Source organism: Dendrobates tinctorius, unplaced genomic scaffold (assembly GCF_039654945.1).
Source record: "Dendrobates tinctorius isolate UK_male_01 unplaced genomic scaffold, ASM3965494v1 ptg000003l, whole genome shotgun sequence".
In the NCBI taxonomy this organism is placed as follows: domain Eukaryota; kingdom Metazoa; phylum Chordata; class Amphibia; order Anura; family Dendrobatidae; genus Dendrobates; species Dendrobates tinctorius.
In genome coordinates, this window is record NW_027361671.1 from 49,977,135 (window position 1) to 50,001,762 (window position 24,628).

At 42.7% G+C, this 24,628-nt stretch overlaps 1 protein-coding gene across 1 annotated transcript in view; it reads left to right on the forward strand.

Annotated features, from left to right (window-relative positions):
- Positions 1-24,628, forward strand: part of APC (APC regulator of WNT signaling pathway) — a 199,634-nt gene that overhangs the window by 16,018 nt on the left and 158,988 nt on the right. The window contains exon 2 of the mRNA XM_073550956.1: positions 15,195-15,340. The gene's annotated coding sequence lies outside the window, so the exon portion shown is untranslated. The remainder of the gene's footprint in view (positions 1-15,194; positions 15,341-24,628) is intronic.

Genomic DNA, 24,628 nt, shown 5'->3' on the forward strand with positions numbered 1-24,628 from the left:
AGATTTCTATGGGGCTGCAAAAATACATCGGAGGGCCGTATATATGGCTGTGAAAGAATATCGAGCTTGCTCGATATTTTTCCCGGCTCACTGACACTGAGTCCATTTAAATCAACTACCGATGTTTTTGCGGTACACCGTATTTGTGGATCGCCGTTTTTTTCCCTCTAATTTGTTACAACAGGGAAAAACGGCGATCCGAGAAGGTTTTTTTCAGCCCGTTTTTGCTGGAGACCGCAGGAATCACAGCAATACCGCCCACAAAAACGGGCTGCAAAAAAACCTGGCAAGTGTAAAAGATCCCTTATGCCCAGAGGCTGCCGTAAATGAGGTGTGGAGCTGTTCTGCCCAGACAGTCTCGCCCCCCACAAATGAAAATGTCCGCCTCCAGTCGTTAAAGTATAAATTAACAAAGTTGTATATTTAATTTTGCATTAAAAATTGATTATGTAATCCATAATTAATACAAAATTAAAAACCGCGGCACCTTCCCTTTAAAAGGCAATAGTATAGAGGAGAAGCTTGCGGACACTATAGGTGCTACCAGCAAGCTTGAGACTTGTAGTACTTGTTTACAAAAGATTCATGGGTCAAATGGGCTTACATTCACTTATGTTTAATTCAGGACTACTTAAACTTTCTGTACTCCGGCCTCCCCAGATATTACCATTTTTAATTTTTGTAAACGGACTTGGCGTTATGGTAGATGTGGAAAATTTACAGATAAAAAATAAATATAATCCACACATGACTATATCGATGGTTTTTGTCAAAGCCAAATACCAGGAACTATCAAAAACAAATCAGCAACCTAACCAAAAAGACAAACGACTACAGAATGCAATGAGAAACTCGCTACCTGATGGGTGCAGAAAATCTACCCCATCAAATACTCGAGTGGGAATGTAGCCCAATAGCTTGTACCGTTGGGCCTGTGGGGAGGAGTGGATTTCGATGTCCGATTCTAGCGCCTATGGTGCAACACTGAGTTATGAGGCTCGGCAAAGCTATATAACCCGAGCAGATAGAAGGTGCAGGAGGTTATTGCTACAATCAAGATGATCAACTACAGCTGGATTATTGGATTCTGAAAGATCTAATTTCAGATTTTTTTTTTATTTTATTTTTTTTTTAGGTAAAACTTCAGAACAGTGTTACATGTGGGTTACCAGCTGTGCAGCTGTGGCAATTCTTTGCACATGAGTTTTCCTTTTTCTGTGGAGAAGTGATCCTTCACCACTGGGATCAGCGTTCTTCTCATCAATTTCGAGGAAGGTAGAAGAACAATACAAATGTGGAGGTTTTTCCATAACCATCACATTAATGTTGGTCCTGATCCCTTGTTTCTCCTCGTAGTGGGGATAGTGATGGAGCTTAGGGGTAGCCCGTCTACTGCTTCTATTGATGCCTACCGGGCTGCTGCGATACTTGGACACTTCCTGCAGTTCAGTAGCCGTGGATTGTGGTTGGGCCTCTACATTCACTCCCTACTGTTGTTCCAGACCCCTGGTTTTGAGCTCAGAGGGGGCCCCAGATCTCATGCAACTCCAGGAAAATAGCTGGTGCTTTACTCTTTTGAGCATCTGTTTTTACACAACCTCTAGTCAAAACAGATACCGAAGTGCATTTTGTTTTCTTGTTGCTAATTTTTTTTTTAAATTGATTTTGTAAATAATAAACAGTTCTCAAAAAGGCCTCGGTCCTGCTGTCAAAGGATGAACACGGGGAGGGAGAACTGGTGTGAGTGAGGTATTGTAAAGCCATCAGTATAAATCCACCTGTCCCCCCATGTCTCTCACACAGATCATTCCCACATTATAATCTTTTTTTTTTTTGTGTAATTGCTTTTCTGAATCACCTGCAGCATACTAATAAACTGTGGGACTCGCTCCCCCCCGGCACTGTTTCTTTAAAGGGTTTTCTGGGCTTTGATGAAACTGGACCATCACCATACAGAATCCTGATGGTGTGTGATGTGCACAGTGTTTTGCTCTTAGGGTGTGTACACACAATCAGGAATTGGCAGCGCTTTTGACCCAGAGCGTGTGCGCTGCGTCCAAAACGCTGCCGGCTATTGAACGTAAGTGATTCCGCATGTGTTCACTGAACTGTGTGGATTCCCCATGTCTAGAATACATTGTACAGGTGACATTGCTCTTGCGGAGACTAGCCTGTCCGCAAGATAAATTGACATGTAGCGGTCTGGAGAGACACGCCACATGTCCGTCTCTGGACACATAGTGGAGATGAGATTTCTTAAAATCGCATCCACCATGCTGTGACATCTGGCTGCTGCGGGTTGGACGCTGCAGAAGTATGCAGCGTGTAACCCGCAGCATTTACAGATTGAGTGGGTGGTCTAGTCACCTCATGTATGCAATTTGCATCGTGGTGTTCACATGCCGTCTAAAATCCAGTGCCAGCAGACTTTCCAAATCCTGGACAGCCTTTTAAGGCCATGTTCACACGTTGCGTTTTTGTAATGCAAATTTTAAGCTGCATTTTACAGTACCAGCAAAGTCTATAAGATTTCAGAAATCGCATGCACACTTTTTTTTCCAGACTGATTTGGAAAATGGCTTGAGTTTTTGCAAACTGCAGCATGTCACTTTCTGCAGCATTTTTTTCATCCATAGTAAGCAATGAGTACGTGCAAAACGCACCAAAAAATTCAGGTTCAAGGTTTTGCTGTTTTTTGTTTAAAAACCTTAAGGAACTTGCATCATGATTTTTTTTTTTTTTTTCTTCTTTGGAGGGGGGGTCACTAAACTTTATCAGCATGCACAAGAGGTATAAAAAATGCAGCAAAACCTGCTTGTTGTATGCAGCTTTTTTACTGCAAAGACAGCAGGTTTTGCCTGCAGCAAAAATGCAACATGTGAACATAGCCTTAATAAGGTCTTGTCAAGAGGGACATGTTTAGCCCCGACTCACCCAGAAACTGTCCTTTTGGAGCACATTTTTAGAGGTCAATTCCAGGAAAAAAAAGTGAGGTTAAAATGTTCTTGAAAATGGAACTTCCATATGAGGAACTGCACCTAAGGCTGTGTGCACACGCTGCGGATTTTGCTGCGGTTCCGCAGCGGTTTTGGCCGCTGCGGACCCGCAGCAGTTTTTGTTGCGGTGTACACTACCATGATTCCCTATGGGAATCAAAAACCGCAGTGCAGACGGTGCGGAATTTTCCGCGCGGATTATCTGCGGTTTTCAATCCGCAGAAAGAATTGACATGTCAATTCTTTCTGCGGATTCTCCTGCGGTTTGCCATCTCCTCCATTGAGGAGATGAAAAACCGCAGGGCAAAACCGCAGAGCAATCCGCAGGTAAAACCGCAGGTCTTTTGACCTGCGGTTTCACCTGCGGATTTTACAAAATCCGCGCGGATGAATCCGCACATAATCCGCAGCGTGTGCACACAGCCTAAAGGTTAGTTCTTGTGCAGCGGCTGTGTCTCCTGGCACTGTATAGGCATATTGGGGCATACATCACCCAGAAGAGAACTACTGTGAGAATAAACAGGGCAGTCTGCTGCTCTTTGCTATACAGTTTATTAAAAGGTCTCTTAATACACAGTATAGCCAAGGAAGCCAAAAGAACGTTGTTTTGGGTCAGTGGGGTGAATGAGGCCCTACATTAGTGTGTAGGAAGCGATCCTTGTAAATAACATGTAGGACTCTCATGCAGGGTGCAGCAGTGCTTGGATAGCTGTCTGCCAACAGGTCTTGTCTCCAGCCCCAGAAGCTGTGTTACCTACAGGGGAAATTAGGAATCCAGCAAGTTTAATTCCACCATAATCCTGAAGGAAGGGGGAGTGGGATGTTACACTGGGACACGTCTAATAAATGTGCCTGTACACCTTAAGACTGCGGTCTCATTCAGCTTTCAGTTACCATATCTCACCTGCCTCCGCCATACACGATACAGGTCTGCAGATCTACTATATAATGGCCATACTGTAAATCTACATGCTTTATTTCTTTTTTTTTTTTTATGAAGTCCACCCCACATGAGGTACAGTGGGCGATTTATAGATGCTTCATCTCTTCATACAGGCAAGGGATGAAGCAATGGGGTGCCCATACACTGCAGATGGCTATTGCTCCCATATACATGTAGCTGAATGTGCCTGCATGTTTCGGTGAGGAAAGTAAACCACTGCCGAACATCTCTGGGAGAACAAAATGAGCTAACATTTAAATTAAACCAGGCCGATCTTTTTCTGCCACCACATCTTCTGTCTGGGGTAGAGGCGGAAGGTGCCCTATATATCAAACTGGCTATAGCCAAATAAACCAGGGGGTTGGATGCATACATTTCCATTTGGCAAAATGGGTCAACTAGTTGGGGCAAGTATCACATTGGGCGCACTTGGCATAACATATTTCTGCACTCCATATCAGGCATAGAAATATTCCAATATTGCAGCATATATTCAAAGCTGTCTAGAACATTCAGATGAGAATTACTGAGACACCAACATAAATGTGATGTTTCACTGAGATAACAGCCGTGGTTCCAGGGGCGTCTTGGGGCGAGTGTGCGAACGGTAACAGAATACATTTCCACTGGAAACGACGACATCCGCTTCCTGCTCTTGCCATTTTACTCAATCAGCTTGCTGTTTTAGAGAAGCCTTTTCATGGAAGCTCAAGTGACAACTCGCTAATTAAATGTCTAAAATGCATTGTTCAGACCTTGAGAACTAGACTTGGGTTCATGCTGCCTTCTTCCAAGTATGTGGCGAGTGCCAGAAAGTGAAAAGAAAGGAACTGGGAAGAGGTAACAAGCTTCTTGTGTTCTCCATGGAGGAACTAGATTTAATTTGCATGAAAAAGTATCCCCGATTCCCTCTACATGAATGTTTCCTACTGACCTACCCTTGGCCCCCAAGAGGACACATTAAGGAGGATGATTGAAAAGGACACAGATTTTAGTTGATTTTTATACAATGTCAAGTCCAGATTGAACCGCTGCTTTGGTCCAATATTAATGACAAACTGTTTAAAGTGTTTTATTTCCTTGTCTTACCAATAGTTGTTCAGATTGTGCAGTTGTTTGCTCCAGGGCCAATACCATATCACAACTAAGCCTCCTGATGCCTGGAAATAAAACCGAAAACTATGGAATCCAAACAGAGAGAAATCCAGGGTACAGAGTCTCTAAAACCTTGATGCAGGAATTCTCATTAACTATAATTTTTATTAAATTTAATTACCGGTAACTATAATAGAATTTTGCAAAACGCATCAGCCTTTGCATCTCAAATGATAGAAATCATGTTGAAGAAGTTATTTAATATTTCAATTGAATAAAATATTAATAATTTTGTGAAATATGCATATTTTGCCTGTGTCCAGACTTTAGGGACAACCCTGTACAATACAAAAGGTGCCACAAACCAAAACTGAAGACACTGACAGAAACAAAGTACACTGTCATATAAGCAGCATAAAGCCCAGCCCAGAAAGCGGCTATATACAGTGCCTTGCGAAAGTATTCGGCCTCCTGGAACTTTTCAACCTTTTCCCACATATCATGCTTCAAACATAAAGATACCAAATGTAAATTTTTGGTGATGAATCAACAACAAGTGGAACACAATTGTGAAGTTGAACGAAATTTATTGGTTATTTTAAATTTTTGTGGAAATTCAAAAACTGAAAAGTGGGGCGTGCAATATTATTCAGCCCCTTTAACTTAATACTTTGTTGCGTCACCTTTTGCTGCGATTACAGCTGCAAATCGCTTGGGGTATGTCTCTATCAGTTTTGTACATCGAGAGACTGAAATTCTTGCCCATTCTTCCTTGGCAAACAGCTCGAGCTCAGTGAGGTTTGATGGAGATCGTTTGTGAACAGCAGTTTTCAGCTCTTTCCACAGATACTCGATTGGATTCAGGTCTGGACTTTGACTTGGCCATTTGAACACCTGGATACGTTTATTTGTGAACCATTCCATTGTAGATTTTGCTTTATGTTTGGGATCATTGTCACGTTGGAAGACAAATCTCCGTCCCAGTCTCAGGTCTTTTGCAGACTCCAACAGGTTTTCTTCAAGAATGGTCCTGTATTTTGCTCCATCCATCTTCCCATCAATTTTAACCATCTTCCCTGTCCCTGCTGAAGAATATCAAGCCCAAACTATGATGCTGCCACCACCATGTTTGACAGTAGGGATGGTGTGTTCAGGGTTATGAGCTGCGTTGCCTTTACGCCAAACATATCGTTTGGCATTGTTGCCAAAAAGTTTGATTTTGGTTTCATCTGACCAGAGCACCTTCTTCCACATGTTTGGTGTGACTCCCAGGTGGATTGTTGCAAACTTTAAATGATACTTTTTATGGATATCTTTGAGAAATGGCTTTCTTCTTGCCACTCTTCCATGAAGGCCAGATTTGTGCAGTGTACGACTGATTGTTTAGAAAATTAGGAAGGGGAAAGGGAAATTTGTGCTCACCAAAATAGTCCTGTAAGCCGGTCGTGCCTAGGGATCAAATGGCTGACCACCATGTGTTGCAAACATGAAGAGAGAAGGAAGATCCGGCACTGGAGACTTAATAAAATCCACGATAAGTTTTATTCACATAATTTCATGATAAAACCATAAAGGGGAAAACAGACCCCCCACGCCTGACGCGTTTCGAACCTTACACCAGGTTCTTCCTCAGAGACATGAAACAAAACAGTTCACAAAATGATTATAAACATTCCTAATCAGCAGAGGGACTCCACAGGTGTATAATCAAAGAGGCAGACAACTAAGCCCTCAAATCACTGGTGGAGTCACTCCCTTGCAAGAAGAAAGAAAAAAAAAAAAGGAAAAGACCAATACAACAATGGACAAGACATAGAATAAATAAAAACATGTGCAATACACACGTATAAATGCATAAATACATAGCAACTATCAAATGACAAACAGAAAAAAAAACAAACCCCCCCCCCCCAAAAAAAAAAAATAAAAATAAAAATAACCCCCCCCCCCAAAAAAAAAAAAAAAAAACCAGCAAAAATCTCAGCACTCAATAGAAATACATAAGATCATTTCTATAATTTAGACCTTGCGGATATCGTGCATCAAGCGCAAGTATCCAGAAGGCTTCCCGACAGTGTAGTAAATGTTCCCAGTCACCCCCTCTGGGGGGTTTCAATACCCGTTCTATTCCCTTAACTTTAAGACTGCATAAGTTACCCTTGTGTATTTCAAGGAAATGTTTGGACAAGCCAGACACATTCCTACGACTGGACATAGACTCTGGATTAGAAGCGGTGATGTGCTCACTTAGTCTCCTCTTCAGGCTGCGTGTGGTACAGCCAATGTAATATAAACTGCACAATGTGCACTCTGCCATATACACTAAGTGTGTGGTGTTACAATTCATGTAGGTTTTAATTTTGTAGGTTTGTTGTGTACTAAAATTAACAAATCTATCTGTAATATCCATATAGCGGCACAAACCACACAATTTTTCACCACACTTATAATTGCCCAAGTAATTTAACCACGTAGGTTTAGTGCAATAAGACAAATACAATGAGGGAGACAAAAAATGACTCAAATTTTTAGCTCTCTTTGGAACACACCTATGTCCACCAGCCAATATCTGCGATAAGACTGGATCTTGATGCAGTAAGGGAAGATGTTTATTTATGATTTTAATAACACCCTTGTAATCTGAACTGAAAGCGGTAGAAAAAGTGGGAATATTTTTATTTTGATTAGTGTGTACCATGTCATTCTGCAATAAACTACTCCTAGTTTTGTTATCCACTTTCTTAATAGCCCTGTTTAACATCCTGTTCTTATAACCCCTTTTTGATAGCCTGGTGCAAATTTTACGACGCTCGGATTCATAAAGAGCATCATTAGAGCATGATCTTTTGGCACGGATTAATTCACTCAACGGTAAATTTCGTATCACATGTGGCGGGTGACAACTATCCGCATGCAATATGGCATTACCACTGGTATCTTTTCTATATAGGGAAGTATTTATGTTCCCCGTTTTGACATCTCCCATAATTTTAACATCCAGATATGTGGCACAAATGCCATGTATTTCGTGGGTGAATTTAATATTCAAAGAATTAGTCCCAATATACTCAAAAAACTTAAGCATGCCAGGAGAGGGAGATACATCACAACGATCAAACCACAATAGGATCACGTCATCAATGTATCTCCCCCACCACAATACATTGTCTAAATAGGGATTATCCATAGTATATATATATTTGTTCTCCCAAAAGGACATATATAAGTTGGCCAGAGTAGGAGAGAATTTTGACCCCATCGGGCAGCCACACACCTGAAGATAGTACTTAGTGTCAAATTTGAAAAAATTGGTGTTCAAAAGATGTTGTAACGCCATAATGATAAATTTTTTAAGATCAGAACTGAAATTACTTTCTTCAGTCAAAATGGTGGAAACAGCAGATAATGCCAAATCATGAGGTATACATGAATATAGAGCAACAACATCACATGTTATCCATGTGTGGTGAGGCCCCCATGCAACCTCCTGAAGTGCCTGCAGAAGCTGTTTGGTGTCTCTAATGTGACCTGGTGTTTTCAAAACCAAAGGTTGTAATTTTCTGTCTATCCACTCGGAGAGTTTTTCATTAACCCCTCCAATACCGGCCACTATGGGCCTGAAAGGTGGAGGAAACACGCCTTTATGAATTTTGGGTAAGGCGTGAAATACAGGACACACTGGTTTATCCACATATAAAAAATCAGCCATGCGCTTGTCCAATACTCCCAAAGCAAGACCCTCCTGCAAAATCACAGATAAACCCTGCTGAATACAGCTTGTAGGATCATTGTTGAGAGGATGATATGCATTAATATCAGATAACATGGATAAAATTTCATTGCGATATAGTAGTGAGTCTAGAATCACCACTGACCCCCCTTTGTCTGATTGGCGGACTACTATATGTTGGTTCTTACTTAGTAAATGAAGCGCATGCTGCTCAATTACAGATAAATTCATACAAGACTGCACATCTGAATCCAACAGAGATTTAACATCACGTTCTATTGCCCTCTGGAAAGTATCCATAATGGGCACTCTAGATATCAGGGGATAAAAAGTGGGGTTAGATATCTGTACATTTGTGTCACATTGTACTGCTGTATGTTGATTTGTGTTCTCCAAACTAGACAACATGTCAAACAAAATTTGATCTCTAACAGGAGCAGCAAGTGGCAACAAATCAACATTGTTTGAACTCAAGGATGATATATCAGAAAATTGATTACCAATACCAGAATCAGGAGTAAAGAAATGTATCTTAACTGTTAATAATCGCACGAATCGATTGACATCACATAATGTTTGAAACAAATCCCCTCTACATGTAGGAACAAAGGAAACTCCTCTCTTCAAAACGCTCAGCTGAGCTTCACTCAGTATGGTAGCTGAAATGTTTATAACTGTAAACTCATCAGACGCAGCAATGTTACCGTTTATTTCCTCCAATGATTCACATTCCGCAGACCATATTGATGCTTTCTTCTTACGTCGACGTCCACCTCGCCTTGTTTTCTTTGATCGTTTTTTGCATGTGATGTTAAAGGTAACACCCGATTAGAGTCCATTGAACCCTCAGAAGTAGTAGGTGAATTAAAAGACTGTTCACATGAGGAAAAACTGACGTTGTTACTACGGAATGATTGATTCCTCTTGAGAATAGATCTAGGCTTATACGGAGTGAATTGTTTCCAAGCATAAACCATATTAGAGTCATAGTCCCTGCGATCACGCAGGAACTTATTTTTCTTGGACTTGGTAATGCCGCTTTCCAAATTATCAATATTAGCATGTAATCGTTCATAGCTCTTAGAAAATGTCATATGATCAGAAAATACATCCAACTTAGACTCCAAATCTTTGATGGAAGCTTCAATGTTGGTCAATTTGACAGATTCTTCCTCCACAATAAGAGACATTAGTTTCAAAGAGCATTCACTCAAAATATCATTCCACTTCTGTAGAAAGGTATCATTATAAATCACAGTCGGTACCTTTTTTAATCTCAAACCTCGCGGTATCATCTTATGACTAACGTATTTCTCAAGAGTCACTGAGTCCCACCAGGTTTTAAGGTGAGAAGTCATCTTTCTCTCCAACTCAGAGAAAAGTGAATGCATGTCCATAGTAATCTTATCCTCATTATCAGAGGAAATGCCAAATAATTCATCAGCTTTTTTTCTTCTTAACAAGCAAGTTGCTGTAATATTTTTAGTCCCGGCTTGCATGTTAACAAATGTGCGGCTTGATGGGAGCACAGTTAGTCAGTATATTTAGAAAATTAGGAAGGGGAAAGGGAAATTTGTGCTCACCAAAATAGTCCTGTAAGCCGGTCGTGCCTAGGGATCAAATGGCTGACCACCATGTGTTGCAAACATGAAGAGAGAAGGAAGATCCGGCACTGGAGACTTAATAAAATCCACGATAAGTTTTATTCACATAATTTCATGATAAAACCATAAAGGGGAAAACAGACCCCCCACGCCTGACGCGTTTCGAACCTTACACCAGGTTCTTCCTCAGAGACATGAAACAAAACAGTTCACAAAATGATTATAAACATTCCTAATCAGCAGAGGGACTCCACACATGTGTATAATCAAAGAGGCAGACAACTAAGCCCTCAAATCACTGGTGGAGTCACTCCCTTGCAAGAAGAAAGAAAAAAAAAAAAGGAAAAGACCAATACAATACATGTTTACGACTGATTGTTGTCCTATGGACAGACTGTCTCATCTCAGTTGTAGATCTCTGCAGTTCATCCAGAGTGATCATGGGCCTCTTGGCTGCATCTCAGATCAGTCTTCTTCTTGTTTGAGATGAAAGTTTAGAGGGACGGCTGGGTCTTGGTAGATTTGCAGTGGTATGATACTCCTTCCATTTCAATATGATCGCTTGCACAGTAATCCTTGGGATGTTTAAAGATTTGGAAATCATTTGTATCCAAATCCGGCTTTAAATTTCTCCACGACAGTATCACGGACCTGCCTGTTGTGTTCCTTGGTCTTCATGATGCTCTCGGTGCATCAAACAGAACACTGAGACTATCACAGAGCAGGTGCATTTACACGGAGACTTGATTACACACAGGTGGATTATATTTATCATCATTAGTAATTTAGGACAACATTGGATCATTCAGAGATTCACAATAAACTTCTGGAGTGAGTTTGCTGCACAGAAAGTAAAGGGGCTGAATAATACTGCACGCCCCACTTTTCATTTTTTGAATTTCCACAAAAATTTAAAATAACCAATAAATTTTGTTCAACTTCACAATTGTGTCCCACTTGTTGATTCTTCACCAAAAATTTACATTTGGTATCTTTATTTGAAGCATGTGTGGGAAAAGGATGAAAAGTTCCAGGGGGCTGAATACTTTCGCAAGGCACTGTACATTTAGATGGCAGTTGTCCAAATGATGCTTCTTCCGATTGTTCATCCTTCAGCCAGCTCTCCCATACATGAGTGCTCATTCGACCAAGCGCTCCTGTGTCTTCTCTGAGAAGGCCATCTGCTGACGTGTCCTGTTATCTCTGAGAGTACAATATGATTAGCAGTCTGAAATCAGACATGCAGGTTCATCATCTCCACCAGTCGGCCAGCCCCTTTACACTGTTAGATGATCCCGTCAATATGAGTGGGTTCAGCCGATATTAGTTTGAAAAGGTTGTCCGCTACTTGGACAATCCCTTCTTGATCAAAATGTTTTGCCCCCATAAAATAATAAAGCCTATACTCCCCTCCTGTGTCGGCAGCTGGTGCTAATCCTGTAACATAAGCACAATGCAACGACTGTCAACACAACTGCGCAGGTGTTATATCTAAGAAAATATCAGTAAAGGAACTACATTGCACAGGCGCCAGCTGGGTGGCGATCCCATGCATGCGCCATAAAACAATTCTACAGTAATCTGAAGACAAATGGTGATTGAAATGCAGTGTTGCTTTGCAGCACTGGGATCCTGGGTTCACATTCCACCAAGGACAACATCTGCAAAGAGTTTAAGTATTCTCCCTGTGTTTTTGTGTGTTTCCTCCCACACTCCAAAGACCTACTGAAGGGTAATTTAGATTGTGAGCCCCAATGGGGGGACGGAGATGACGATACCTGTAAAGCGTTGTGGAATATGATAGCGCTATAAAAGCAAGCATAATAATTAAAAATAGTATGTAATACTCAATGAAGTTCATTTCCTCATGGCAGCCTACAGAGCTTATGTTTGCTCTTGACATCTACTGACTCATAAAATATGGCATCTTCCATGGACACAGTGATGTAAAGGGCCTCTGTCAGCACAGAATGACTGTTCAAACCCAGTACAGGCACTCGGCACTTCATGGTGGAGCCAATCATTTATATACACCTTCTCACCTGCATGGTTTCTTTCTATCCTCTACCCTTCTATGGCCCTATGAAGCTAGAGCTATCAAAGAACACAGGATGGAGATGAAGGTAAATAAATGATTGGTCGCTCTATGAAGCACTGAGCGGCGGGACTTAAGGGCCTTTTACACATAGCGAGATCGCTAGCGCTATCGCTAAAGTGTCACCGATTTTGAGACGCAATAGCGATATCGCTAGCAATCTCGCTTTGTGTGACACGTACCTGCGACCGCCCCCCCGCTGGATATCGCTGATCGCGCTCGAATGTCCTGGGCCATTTTTTCCTCGTTTTTGTCCCGCTGGCGCCGACTAGCGATGCATGGACGCAGGCGGAAGTCGTCATCATCGCTGCGGTGTGACAGGTAACAGCGACCCCCGACGGATCGTTTATCGCTGCTGCGTCGCTGGAGAGATCTGCCTGTGTGGCAGCTCGCTAGCGACCATTTAGTGATGCACCAGCGATCCTGACCGGGTCTTATCGTTGTCGGGATCGCTGGTGCATCACTAAATTCTAGGATGTATTAACAGAAGCATACAGTCTAGATCACGTGAAGTCATTATTTCCCTCTACTCTTTGGTCAGACCTCATCTGGAATATTGTGTCCAGTTTTGGGCACCACATTTTAAAAAAGACATCAACAAACTGGAGCAAGTTCAGAAAAGAGCGACCGGAATGGTAACCGGTCTGCAAACCCTGTCTTATGAGGAAAGGTTGCAGGATTTGGGAATGTTTAGTTTGCAAAAGAGAAGACTGAGAGGAGACTTAATAGCTGTCTACAAATATCTAAAGGGCTGTCACATTGTAGAAGGATCAACTTTATTCTCATTTGCACAAGGAAAGACTAGAAGCAATGGGATGAAACTGAATGGGAGGAGACACAGATTAGATATTAGAAAAAACTTTTTGACAGTTAGAGTGATCAATGAGTGGAACAGGCTGCCACGAGAAGTGGTGAGTTCTCCTTCAATGGAAGTCTTCAAACAGAGGCTGGACAGACATCTGACTGGGATGATTTAGCGAATCCTGCTTTGAGCAGGGGGTTGGACCAGATGGCCCAGGAGGTCCTTTCCAACTCTACGATTCTATGATTCTATTAAATGTAATTGGACCCTTACTTTGAACAGTCATTCTGAGTTAAGAGTCCCTTTAAAGAGGTTGTCCGCTACTTTATCATTGATGACCTATCCTTAGGACAGGTCATCAGTGTCTGATCGGTTGGAGTCTGACACCAGTCCCTCCCGCCAATCAGCTGTTCTCTGTGTTGTCATCGGCTTCAGGCCAAAATGCTCAATTGCAGTGCTGCTCTGTCTTCTTATAAAAATAAAAACAGCAGAAATAAGGCAGCACCGCTTACCTGCCCAGGTCTTTGAACAAATGCACTACAGGATGCAGCCAGCCCATATAGCATGATGTTCGCAACAAAGGTGCAAAATACAAACAGCCACTCACCACCTACCCGTTCCTGGAGGGGGTGACTGCTTAGTATACATTTGCACAATAAAGGCCTGTATAGGGCGCTGTTCACATAAAGGTAATGCATAGTGTCTGGTTCTCAGCCTATTAGTCACGCCCCTACTATTCGTTTAGGCGGGCTGGCCAGCACACTCTCAATGCATCCCAGTGTGAACACCCCTGTATACAAGACCAAATGTGCTGGGCTTGTTCAAAGACCTGGGCAGGTAAGTGGTGCTGCCTTTTTTCTGCTGTTAATTTTTAATTTTTGGAGGATTTAATCCAGTGGCTGCGGGCAGTTACTGCACATCTGCCTCCTATTCAAATCAGTATGAGGCACATGTGCAGTACCCGACCACGGCCACTATCTGAAGACCGTGCAGCTCAGCATTTCAGCACTTCCAGCCATCAGCAAGCTGAAAAACAGATGATCACCGGGGGTGCCAGGTAGTGGACATCTTTAATGTGTTTTGAAGAGTCTACATTCGGTAAGAATGAATGATGCCTGATATTAGACTGACAGCCAAAATTTCTTGATACCTGTCAGAAAAATATTCAGAATTGAGAGTCTTAGGAGCAAATTCCTTAATTTGATGTAAAAAGACATAAATCCTAAGACCTTGTGGGGGCATCACAACACATTAGGAGACCCCAATCAGAGGACAATAAAACATCCAGACTCCTTAACTCTGAACTAGTCCAATATTTATGTTTCTCCCTCTCCCATAATGATAATTCTGCTTCACGTCACTTGTCTTATCTATTGCATTTTTTCTGTGCTGTGTTGTGCATATATATATGATTCTTCAGATGTTGTATTAGTCATTGCCTGATGAAGAGACCTGAGTAGTCTGGAAAGCTTGCAATGTGTTACCATCTTTTCAGTTAGCCATTAAAAGGTATCAACCACTGAGGACTCTCAATTCTGAATATTTTTCTATCTACTGGCTAACACGGTACAAAGATATACATTGATACCTGTCAATCATGTATGTGTTGTTGTAGTTGCTCTCACCTCAGCACCTATTAAACTGTTGACGTTGATCAGCTCCTGGCCCTCAGTTTTGCAGGGAACTTACAAAATAGCCACCAGTTAATTTTAGGGCCTTGTCATAAGAGTTTGCTGACCTTTGTAAACAGCAAGTGGTGGGGGAAGTGAGTACAGTGGATTTACATAAGGCGGCATAGACTGACTGATCTGCTATAGTTATACCTATTGAGTATGGTTGTGTGATGGGGAAGAGATGGTGGTGCATTTTTAGCACATGAAGCAGCCATTACTTATCATATAAGTATATTATTTATAAACTCTTTTACAGGTCTTCAGACAATATGGTGTTACGCTGATCTCCTCCAAACATTACATAATACCCTAATCAGAGTAGTGCCTGGAACGGGGGACTCGCGGTGGGATGAACGGCTTGCTCAATATTTGTGAAGAGCGAGACAAAGGCAGAGCGTTCCAGTAAGTACTGTTTGTATTTTCCAGGGGACAAAAAAAAAGCAACTGGGGCTAGTTTCACACTAGTGTATTGAGCTGCGGACGGCTGCGGGCTTCCTCCGTAAAGCTCTGCCCCTGGCCGCACCTCCTCCGGTCAGCTCCGCCTCTGTCTCCTATCTTTAGCATTAGGTACACAGGCCGTGCCAATGAATGCAGATGTCTCCGCATGCGTCTTTTTGAGGGTGCAGCGACCTGCACCAAATGCAATGTGTTGCATTTTGGTGTGCTCGCCGCACCATCAAAAAGGCGCATGCGGAGGCATCTGCATTCATCGGCACGGCCTGCGTAATGCTAAAGATAGGGTACACAGGCCGCATGCCAACAGAGGCAGAGCTGACCAGAGGAGGTGCGGTCAGGGGCGGAGCTTCACGGAGGAAGCCTGCAGCCGTTCGCAGCTCCTCAATACGCTAGTGTGAAACTAGCCTGAGACTGGGTTTCACATCCATCTCAGAAAGACCATGTGCAAAAGTGGTACTGTTTCTAGTAAAAAAGCAGATCCTTTTTAAGGGCAGAATAGATCATCTCATTAGTGATGGATATAATGTTGGTCTAAAGGGGCTTCTCCAACAATGTAATAAAATGGCGCCCCCATCACGTAATTGAAAGCTTGTCCTAGTCAATTGTCAGGAGGGGCTGCAGTCTGAAATAAAACAGCTCCCGAGATCTGTGTCTCGACTGACAAAGGAGCTGTGTCGCAAAACACAAATCCCTTAGTTGCTGGAAAAGGGATGTGACAGGAAAAGAAACTCTTTTCCCCAAGGGTGACTGAGCACAGAGAATTGAGGCTGGAGAAAGAAAAAAATCCTTTCTGCTCATTCGAGGTGAAGATTTATTTCTTCTGTCACATAGTTCTGTTTGGCTCACAGAGGTATGTGTGCTTACGACACAGGTCTCAGGAGCTGTTTTTCTTCAAAATGCAGCCTGTCCTGACACGTGACTAGTAGTGATGAGCGAACAAGCTTGTGTGCTAACAGACTGTCTTGGCGTGCTAATATCATGCAGCCACTGGGAATCGAACATATTTTTCGAGCACACCGAAGACACTCATTTAGCATGCTCTGATAACACCTTATCCAAGCATGTTAACTCATCACTGATGGCAAAGATGAGCTGCCATTTGAATTATGTGATGAGGGCTATTTTATTACATTCTTGGAGAACCCCCTTAATGTCCTAGACCCATTTTTCAAATTAGCCATATGTTACCTTATGTAGTAACTGCGTCAGCTAACCTGTTAGCAGGATTTTGCTAAGTAAACAACAGACAGTGTCAGGTCAGCGCCTTTATACTGATTAAAATGATACCTGGGTTGATGAAATTTGTCTTGTGGTTGTTTTTAACCCCTTTACGACCTTGGAAAGCCCTGAAGCCCTGCTATGTGTAGCACAAGAGACCAGAAGATTACAGCTTCTACTCTCTAATGGATATTATTGAAGCCATTAAAAAGTAAAAAAAAAAAGTTTTTAAAAATATTAAATGAAAGTTAAAATTGTCCCCCTTTTTCCACATTCAAAATAAATTAAAAAATGCATATAAAGCCCTACGCCCACAGGCCGCCCCTGAGCATGAGCATATCATTAACTGAAAACTACATATAAAGATTAAACAACCACAAGACGGATTTCATCATCCCAGATATTATTTCAATCAATATAATAGCGTCAACCTGACAGCGTCTGTAGTTTACTGAGCAAAATCCTACTGACAGGTTCGCTTTAAGATTTGTGATTTTCCTGACACATTGTACTTTGTCAGTGGTAAATTTAGTCAATATTTTTCGTTTTTTTATTAATGAAAATGTATGAAATTTGACATAAATTTAAAAAAAATAGCAATTTTAAACTTTAAATATTTTAACCATTAAAAGGGTATTGTCATGGTATTAAATTGCTTTAGTTAGCATGAAAAAGCCAGTTTACAATTGACTTTCTTTTTCCATCTGCCATGGTTCTCCTAATATGAGAGATTTTAATCCTTCAAAATATACAGATTGTTTCCATGGATCTTGGCCACTTAGTGCCTGCCTAGAGTGCTGAGGAGTTAACTCCTAACACACCAGTCGTCTTTGTCCAACACAATTGATTTCTATACAACAATTAGCTGATCACCTCTCTCTCAGCTCCTGTCCAGCTGCTGTTACAAGTCTTGCAAAAATCACTATCACTCTCTGAATTTCCTAACTGAGCTGTGTGCTTGTTCAAATGCTCTCTTTATCTGTAAATGTAGTGACAACTGTGTAGACTCAGAACAAACCACTGATAGATGAATGTTACACAGAACTTGTACAGAACTTTATAGTTCTGCTATTACTACAGGTCTGCTACTTACCAGAGCTGTTAGTCAAGAAGTGCCCCCCTCCCACCCCAGAAACCAGGAAGTAAGGAGACTGGAGAACTGTGAGCTGCTCAAAAGAAAACTTGAGAATGCACCCTTATTATCTTAGGGTATGTTCCCACAGTCAGTAAACACTGCGGGTTGGACGCTGCTTACATCCGCAGCGTCCAGATGTTACAACATAGTGGATGGGATTTCAAAAAAACCCATGTCCATTATGTGTACACCGACACCTGCGGCTTACCTGCGGAGACGGACATGCGGCGCGTCTTCCCAGACACGAGTCTCCGCAAGATAACTGTCGACCATAGAATGTTTTGGACACTGTGAGTCCGCACGGTTCAATGAACATATGCGGAATCGCCTGCTTTCAGAAGTCGGGAGCGCTAAAGAAGCTGGCTGTTCAGAGTACTGTAGCGATTATAGTAATGGAATGTTGAGTGGAAGGAAAAAGTGTGGTAGACAAAGGTGTATAAGCAACCAGGATAACTGCAGCCTTGAAAAGATTGTTAAGAAAAGGCTATTCAAAAATTTTGGGGAGATTCGCAAGGAGTGGACTGCTGCTGGAGTCATTGCTTCAAGAGCCACCACACAAAAGACGTATCCAGGACATGTTCTACAAGAGTCGCATTCCTTGTGTCAAGCCACTCATGATCAATAGACAACCCCAGACGCGTCTTAGCTGGGCCAAGGAGAAAAAGAACTGGACTGTTGTCAGTGGTCCAAGGTGGTGTTTTCAGATGAAAGTAAATTTTGCATTTCATTTGGGAATTAAGGTCCCAGAATCTGGAGGAAGAGTGGAGAAGCCACAATCCAAGCTGCTTGATGTCTAGTGTGAAGTAGCCATAATCAGTGATGGTTTGGGGAGCCATGTCATCTGCTGATGTAGGTCCACTGTGTTTTATCAAGATCAAAGTCACCGCAGCCATCTACCAGGAAATTTTGGAGCACTTCATGCTTCCCTCTGCCGACAAGCTTTTTAGAGATGGAAATTTCATTCTCCAGCAGGACCTGGCACCTGTCTACGCTGCCAAAAGTACCAGTACCTGGATTAAAAACAACGGTATCACTGTGCTTGATTGGCCAGCAAACTCGCCTGACCTTAACCCAATAGAGAATCTCTGGGCTATTGTCAAGAAGAAGATGAAAGACACGAGACCGAACAATGCAGACGAGCTGAAGGCTGCTATCAAAGCAACCTGGGCTTCCATAACACCTCAGCAGTGCCACAGGCTGATCGCCTCCATGCCACGCTGCATTGATGCAGTATTTAATACCAAAGGAGCCCTGATCAAGTATTGAGTGCATCTACTGAATATACATTTCAGTAGGCCAACATTTCTGGTTTTAAAATAATTTTTCAAGCCGGTGTTCTAAAGTATTCTAATTTACTGTTGTGTTGTTTGGGTACAGGTATTTGAAAGGGAAGGAGCGCCATTTGGCTTTTGGAATGCAGATTGTTAGAATAGATTGTGGCAGCCATTTGTAGAACACAAAATGTGCCAGAATGAAAAAAACAGAAGTAACTCCATTTTTTTAAAGCTACACCGCTCAGGATATTCACCTAAGGCCTCATTCACACGCATGTGGTAAAACAAAAAATGGTACCGGTGTCAGTGTTTGGTCTGTGTGTCCATTTTTAGCATCAGCATGTCATCAGTGTACGGTCTGTCTATTTTTACTATCAGTGTGTCAGTGTACAGTCTGTGTCTGTATTTACCATCAGTGTGCCACCAGTGTTTGGTCAGTGTACGGCGTGTGTATCCATTTTTACCATTAGTGTGATCTGTATTTTTCGCAGATGGATAAATGACAAAGCTTCTTGTATACTTTTCAATGTTAAATACGGACAGCTCCTGGATACCATCCGTGCTGTACTTGTTTTTAACGGACCCATAGACTTGTATTGGCACTTTTCCTCCAAGATGTTGGAAAAACGGACGTGTCTCAGTTTTGCACAGACACACGGTGTGTGAAAAAACTATTATAATGGGAACAAATTGTATCCATGAAAAATTCTGATAGAACACGTGAATGAGACACGGATGTCTGAATGAGGCCTAAGCGTGTAGTGAGTTTTTTGAACCCACAGGTGCGTCACAGAATTTTCTATTCTTGGGTTATAAAAAAAAAAATTAAATTTTTATCACTAAAATGTTATATTGGCTGCAGATTGTTAATTAATTTTCACAAGGGTTGATAGGTGAAAATGGATGATACCCCTTAATGTTATTGGAAACCACTGTTTGACCACACGCCAAGGTTTGGAAAAAAAAAAGAAAGCTTTTGGAATGCAGAATTTTCTGGAATAGTTTTCTGATGTCATTTGTAGAGGCTCGGTAAGATCCCAGATCAGCAAATACACCTCAAAAGTGACTCAACTTAAGAAATGACACCTCTTGATTAATTCTTCTACTGGTGCAGTGATTATTGTGGCCTCACAGGTCAGAGAAAAAAGAATGGAGTGAATGGTCCAGAGTGAAAATTTTAGTAATGCCAGCTTGTGCTTCTAGAAGAGGTCAAAGGGAACCTGTCACCAGAAGTAATGCTGTTAACCTGCAGATGTGGAGTTAATCTGGTGACAGATTCCCTTTAAGCGGGTTGGACGTCGGGCACTCAGACCATCCTCATGGAGTCGGTTTCTAACAATTTGTGCAGACACAGACACATGCACATTGGTGGCCTGCTGGAGGTCATTCTGCAGGGCTCTGGCAGTGCTCCTCCTGTACCTCCTTGCACAAAGGCTGAGGTAGCGGTCCTGCTGCTGGGTTGTTGCCCTCCTGTGGCCCCCTCCATGTCTCTTGGTGTACTGGCCTGTCTTCTGGTAGTGCCTCCAGCCTCTGGACACTACACTGACAGACACAGCAAATCTTCTTGCCATAGCACGCATTGATGTGCCATCCTGGATGATCTGCACTACCTGAGCTACTTATGTGGGTTGTAGAGTCTGTCTCATGCTACCACGAGTGTGAAAGCACAACCAACATTCAAAAGTGACCAAAACATCAACCAGAAAGCATTGGTACTGAGATGTGGTCCCCACCTGCAGAACCTCTCCTTTATTGAGGGTGTCTTGATAATTGCCAATAATTTCCATCTGTTGTCTATTCCATTTGCACAACAGCATGTGTTATTGATTGTCAATCAGTGTTGTTTCCTAAGTGGACAGTTTGATTTCACCGAAGCTTGATTTACATTCTGTTGTTTAAGTGTTCCCTTTATTTTTTTGAGCAGTGTGTGTGTGTATATTTTTTTTTTTTAAACTTTTTGCATGTTTCAATATTCTCCATGATAGATTCGAAGCTGCATTACTTCAATCGCCTCTGCTACACACAGGCTATGATCAGATCGCCTGTGTGTAGCAGAAATGCTCACTTGCTATGAGCGCCGACCATGGGACAGCGCTGGAGCCTGCACCAAATGGGGAGTTTGACGTCGGCATACTATTATGCCCAACGTTGGAAAGGGATTAAAATGATTTTAGCAGTCCATTTTGGTTAGATTTTTTCTTTTGGCAACAAGTTCTTTTGCTACAATTCTGGCGTAAAAAGCTTGAAAAGTTTTAGTGCAACACGAGGTCAGTCTAAAATATAGCAAATTTTAGCCGTCTAATACCATTTTCACCCAGCTCCAACAAAGTGGGCGGGATAGGGGTGTGACGAGCAGCTGCGTACCTTACTCCACAAATGTTAGGCCAGTCCACAACTGCATGTACAATAAAACCCAAAAATGTGCCCAGTTAAGAATGGGGGAGAACTGGTTAATGTCTCTTCTCATAGATATCATGAGCGAAAGTGCAGGTGCGGACGACCATGTTTTCTCTCATCTGAGTGATTCTGCTAATCACACTCTGATCATACACTAATTGCAATATGTGAGCATACTGTGATCTGATTTACTTTGATGAGAAAAAAAATGCCTCCATCTTGTCCATTGTGTCAGTCCGTGGAAATTGGACTGCACTTAATGTCATCCGAGTGCAGTCTGATGTTTCCCACACATTCATTGAGTTGCATGGCTGAGTGCAAAACAAATATCAGATCAAACTCTGGTCATGCAGCTTTTTTTTTGTTCCTCTCGGACTGACTGTGGAAAAAACTTGACTGTGCACGGCGCCATAAACGCACATCAGTCCGAGCTCGATCGCACGCAGACCGAAAATACAGCCACGTGCACAAGCCCGAAGGGTAAGGTGTTGTGCTCATTGGTGTTTATCACTTCCATCATCAAGAATGATGAAGCAGGTAAATACAGATACAACTGCATTGCGGCCTAATGGCCATGTGGCACAATCAGGTTAAGGGTATGTGTACACGGTGCGGATTCTGCTGCGTTGTACAGTACCTTTATTTCCTATGGAAATTAAAAAACGCTGTGCACTTGCTGCGGATTTTTCCGCACGGTTTACAATCCGCAGCGTGTCAATTGTTTGGTGCAGAAACGCTGCAGTTTTACACCTCATCCATTATGAGGTGTAAAACCGCAGATAAACTGCAGGACTTTTGTCCTGCGGATTTACCTGCGGTTTTCTCTCCAAAATCCGCACACCAAAAAAACTACGTGTGCACATAGCCTAAAGGCGTTATCCACCTCTTTCCTTTTAAAAGTTGCCCAGCATGGTAAATAAAAAAAAAAAAAAATGCTTGCCAATGCCTACCAGTGATGCCGTTTATCCCTGACCTGTGGACAAAAAGTGCCCCATAGATCGAATATAATACAGTGCAATGTGAACATGACATCACTGTGCACATGTCCATACACCCCACAGGAAAATGCGCTCCAGGATGTTCATGCTGCTGCTTCTTGGCCTGGGAACGCTCACTGGGTGCTCCAACATGTAACATGCCACGTGCACATGCCCTAACTGAAAATGGCACATGTACATGACTTACCGAAGAGGGCAGCAGCCCGGGTAGGTGAGCATGGCTGGGGAAAGCTACAGAGGCTGTGCTGATACAGCTCAGGTACTTACACCGCACTTGCTAGATAAGTTATGTGCAGCCACCAACCACAAGGTGGACATTTTTTTTTCTTCAAATATTTCCTTGGGCTGAAAGCCAACAGATGTGCAGGGCAGGTAGGATACAGCACTAACTAAAGCCAGCCTCGACCGGTGTGGAGGCCGTCACTACCCTCACTCACACTATCACAGCATGTGCTGGTTAAGTAATAATACTGTGCACATTTCATTACATTTCTGCATTTGTGGCGGAGAAACTGCTGAAAATCTGTAAGATAAATGGCAGCTGAGAAAGAGATCTAGTAAGTTTTCTCTGGTCATTGACTGAAAATATGTAAATTGAGCAACAGTGACGTCACGCCTACGTCACACCACAACAATGACATCACACCACCACAGTGACGTCATGTGTACGTCACACCACAACAATGACATCACACCACCAGTGACGTCACGCGTACGTCACACCACAACAATGACATCACCTGTATATCACACCACAACAATGACATCACACCACCCCAGTGACGTCACGTGTACGTCACACCACAACAATGACATCACCTGTATATCACACCACAACAATGACATCACACCACCACAGTGACTTCACGCGTACGTCACACCACAACAATGACATCACACCACCACAGTGACGTCACGCCTACGTCACACCACAACAATGACATCATCTACGTCACACCACAACAATGACATCACACCACCACAGTGACGTCACACCACAACAATGACATCACACCACCACAGTGACGTCACGCGTACGTCACACCACAACAATGACATCACCTGTATATCACACCACAACAATGACATCACACCACCCCAGTGACGTCACGTGTACGTCACACCACAACAATGACATCACACCACCACAGTGACGTCACGCGTACGTCACACCACAACAATGACATCACCTGTATATCACACCACTACAGTGACGTCACACCACAACAATGACATCACCTGTATATCACACCACAACAATGACATCACACCACCAGTGACTTCACGCGTACGTCACACCACAACAATGACATCACACCACCACAGTGACGTCACACCACAACAATGACATCATCTGTACGTCACACCACAACAATGACATCACACCACCACAGTGACGTCACGTGTACGTCACACCACAACAATGACATCACACCACCACAGTGACGTCACGCGTACGTCACACCACAACAATGACATCATCTGTACGTCACACCACAACAATGACATCACACCACCACAGTGACGTCACGTGTACGTCACACCACAACAATGACATCACACCACCACAGTGACGTCACGCGTACGTCACACCACAACAATGACATCACCTGTATATCACACCACAACAATGAAATCACACCACCACAGTGACGTCACGCGTACGTCACACCACAACAATGACATCACCTGTATATCACACCACAACAATATCACACCACCACAGTGACGTCACACCACAATGTCACCCCTACGTCACACAATGACGTCACCCTTACGTCACGCCACCAAAATGTCACCCCTACGTCACACCACCACAGTGACGTCACCCCTAGGTCACACCACAATGACATCACCCCTACGTCACACCACCGCAATGACATCACGCCTACGTCACACTACCACAATGAGGTAACACCACAACAATGACATCACGCCTATGTCATACCACCACAATGACGTCACACGACAACAATGACATCACACCTGTGACGCACCACAACAATGACATCACGCCTATGTCATACCACCACAATGACGTCACACGACAACAATGACATCACACCTGTGACGCACCACAGCAATGACATCACGACTACGTCATACGACAATAACGTCACGCTTACGTCACATCACAATGTCACACATGCCAAAACAAGATGACATGATGACATCACACGTACACCACAACCTTAGGATCTACAAATCAGAA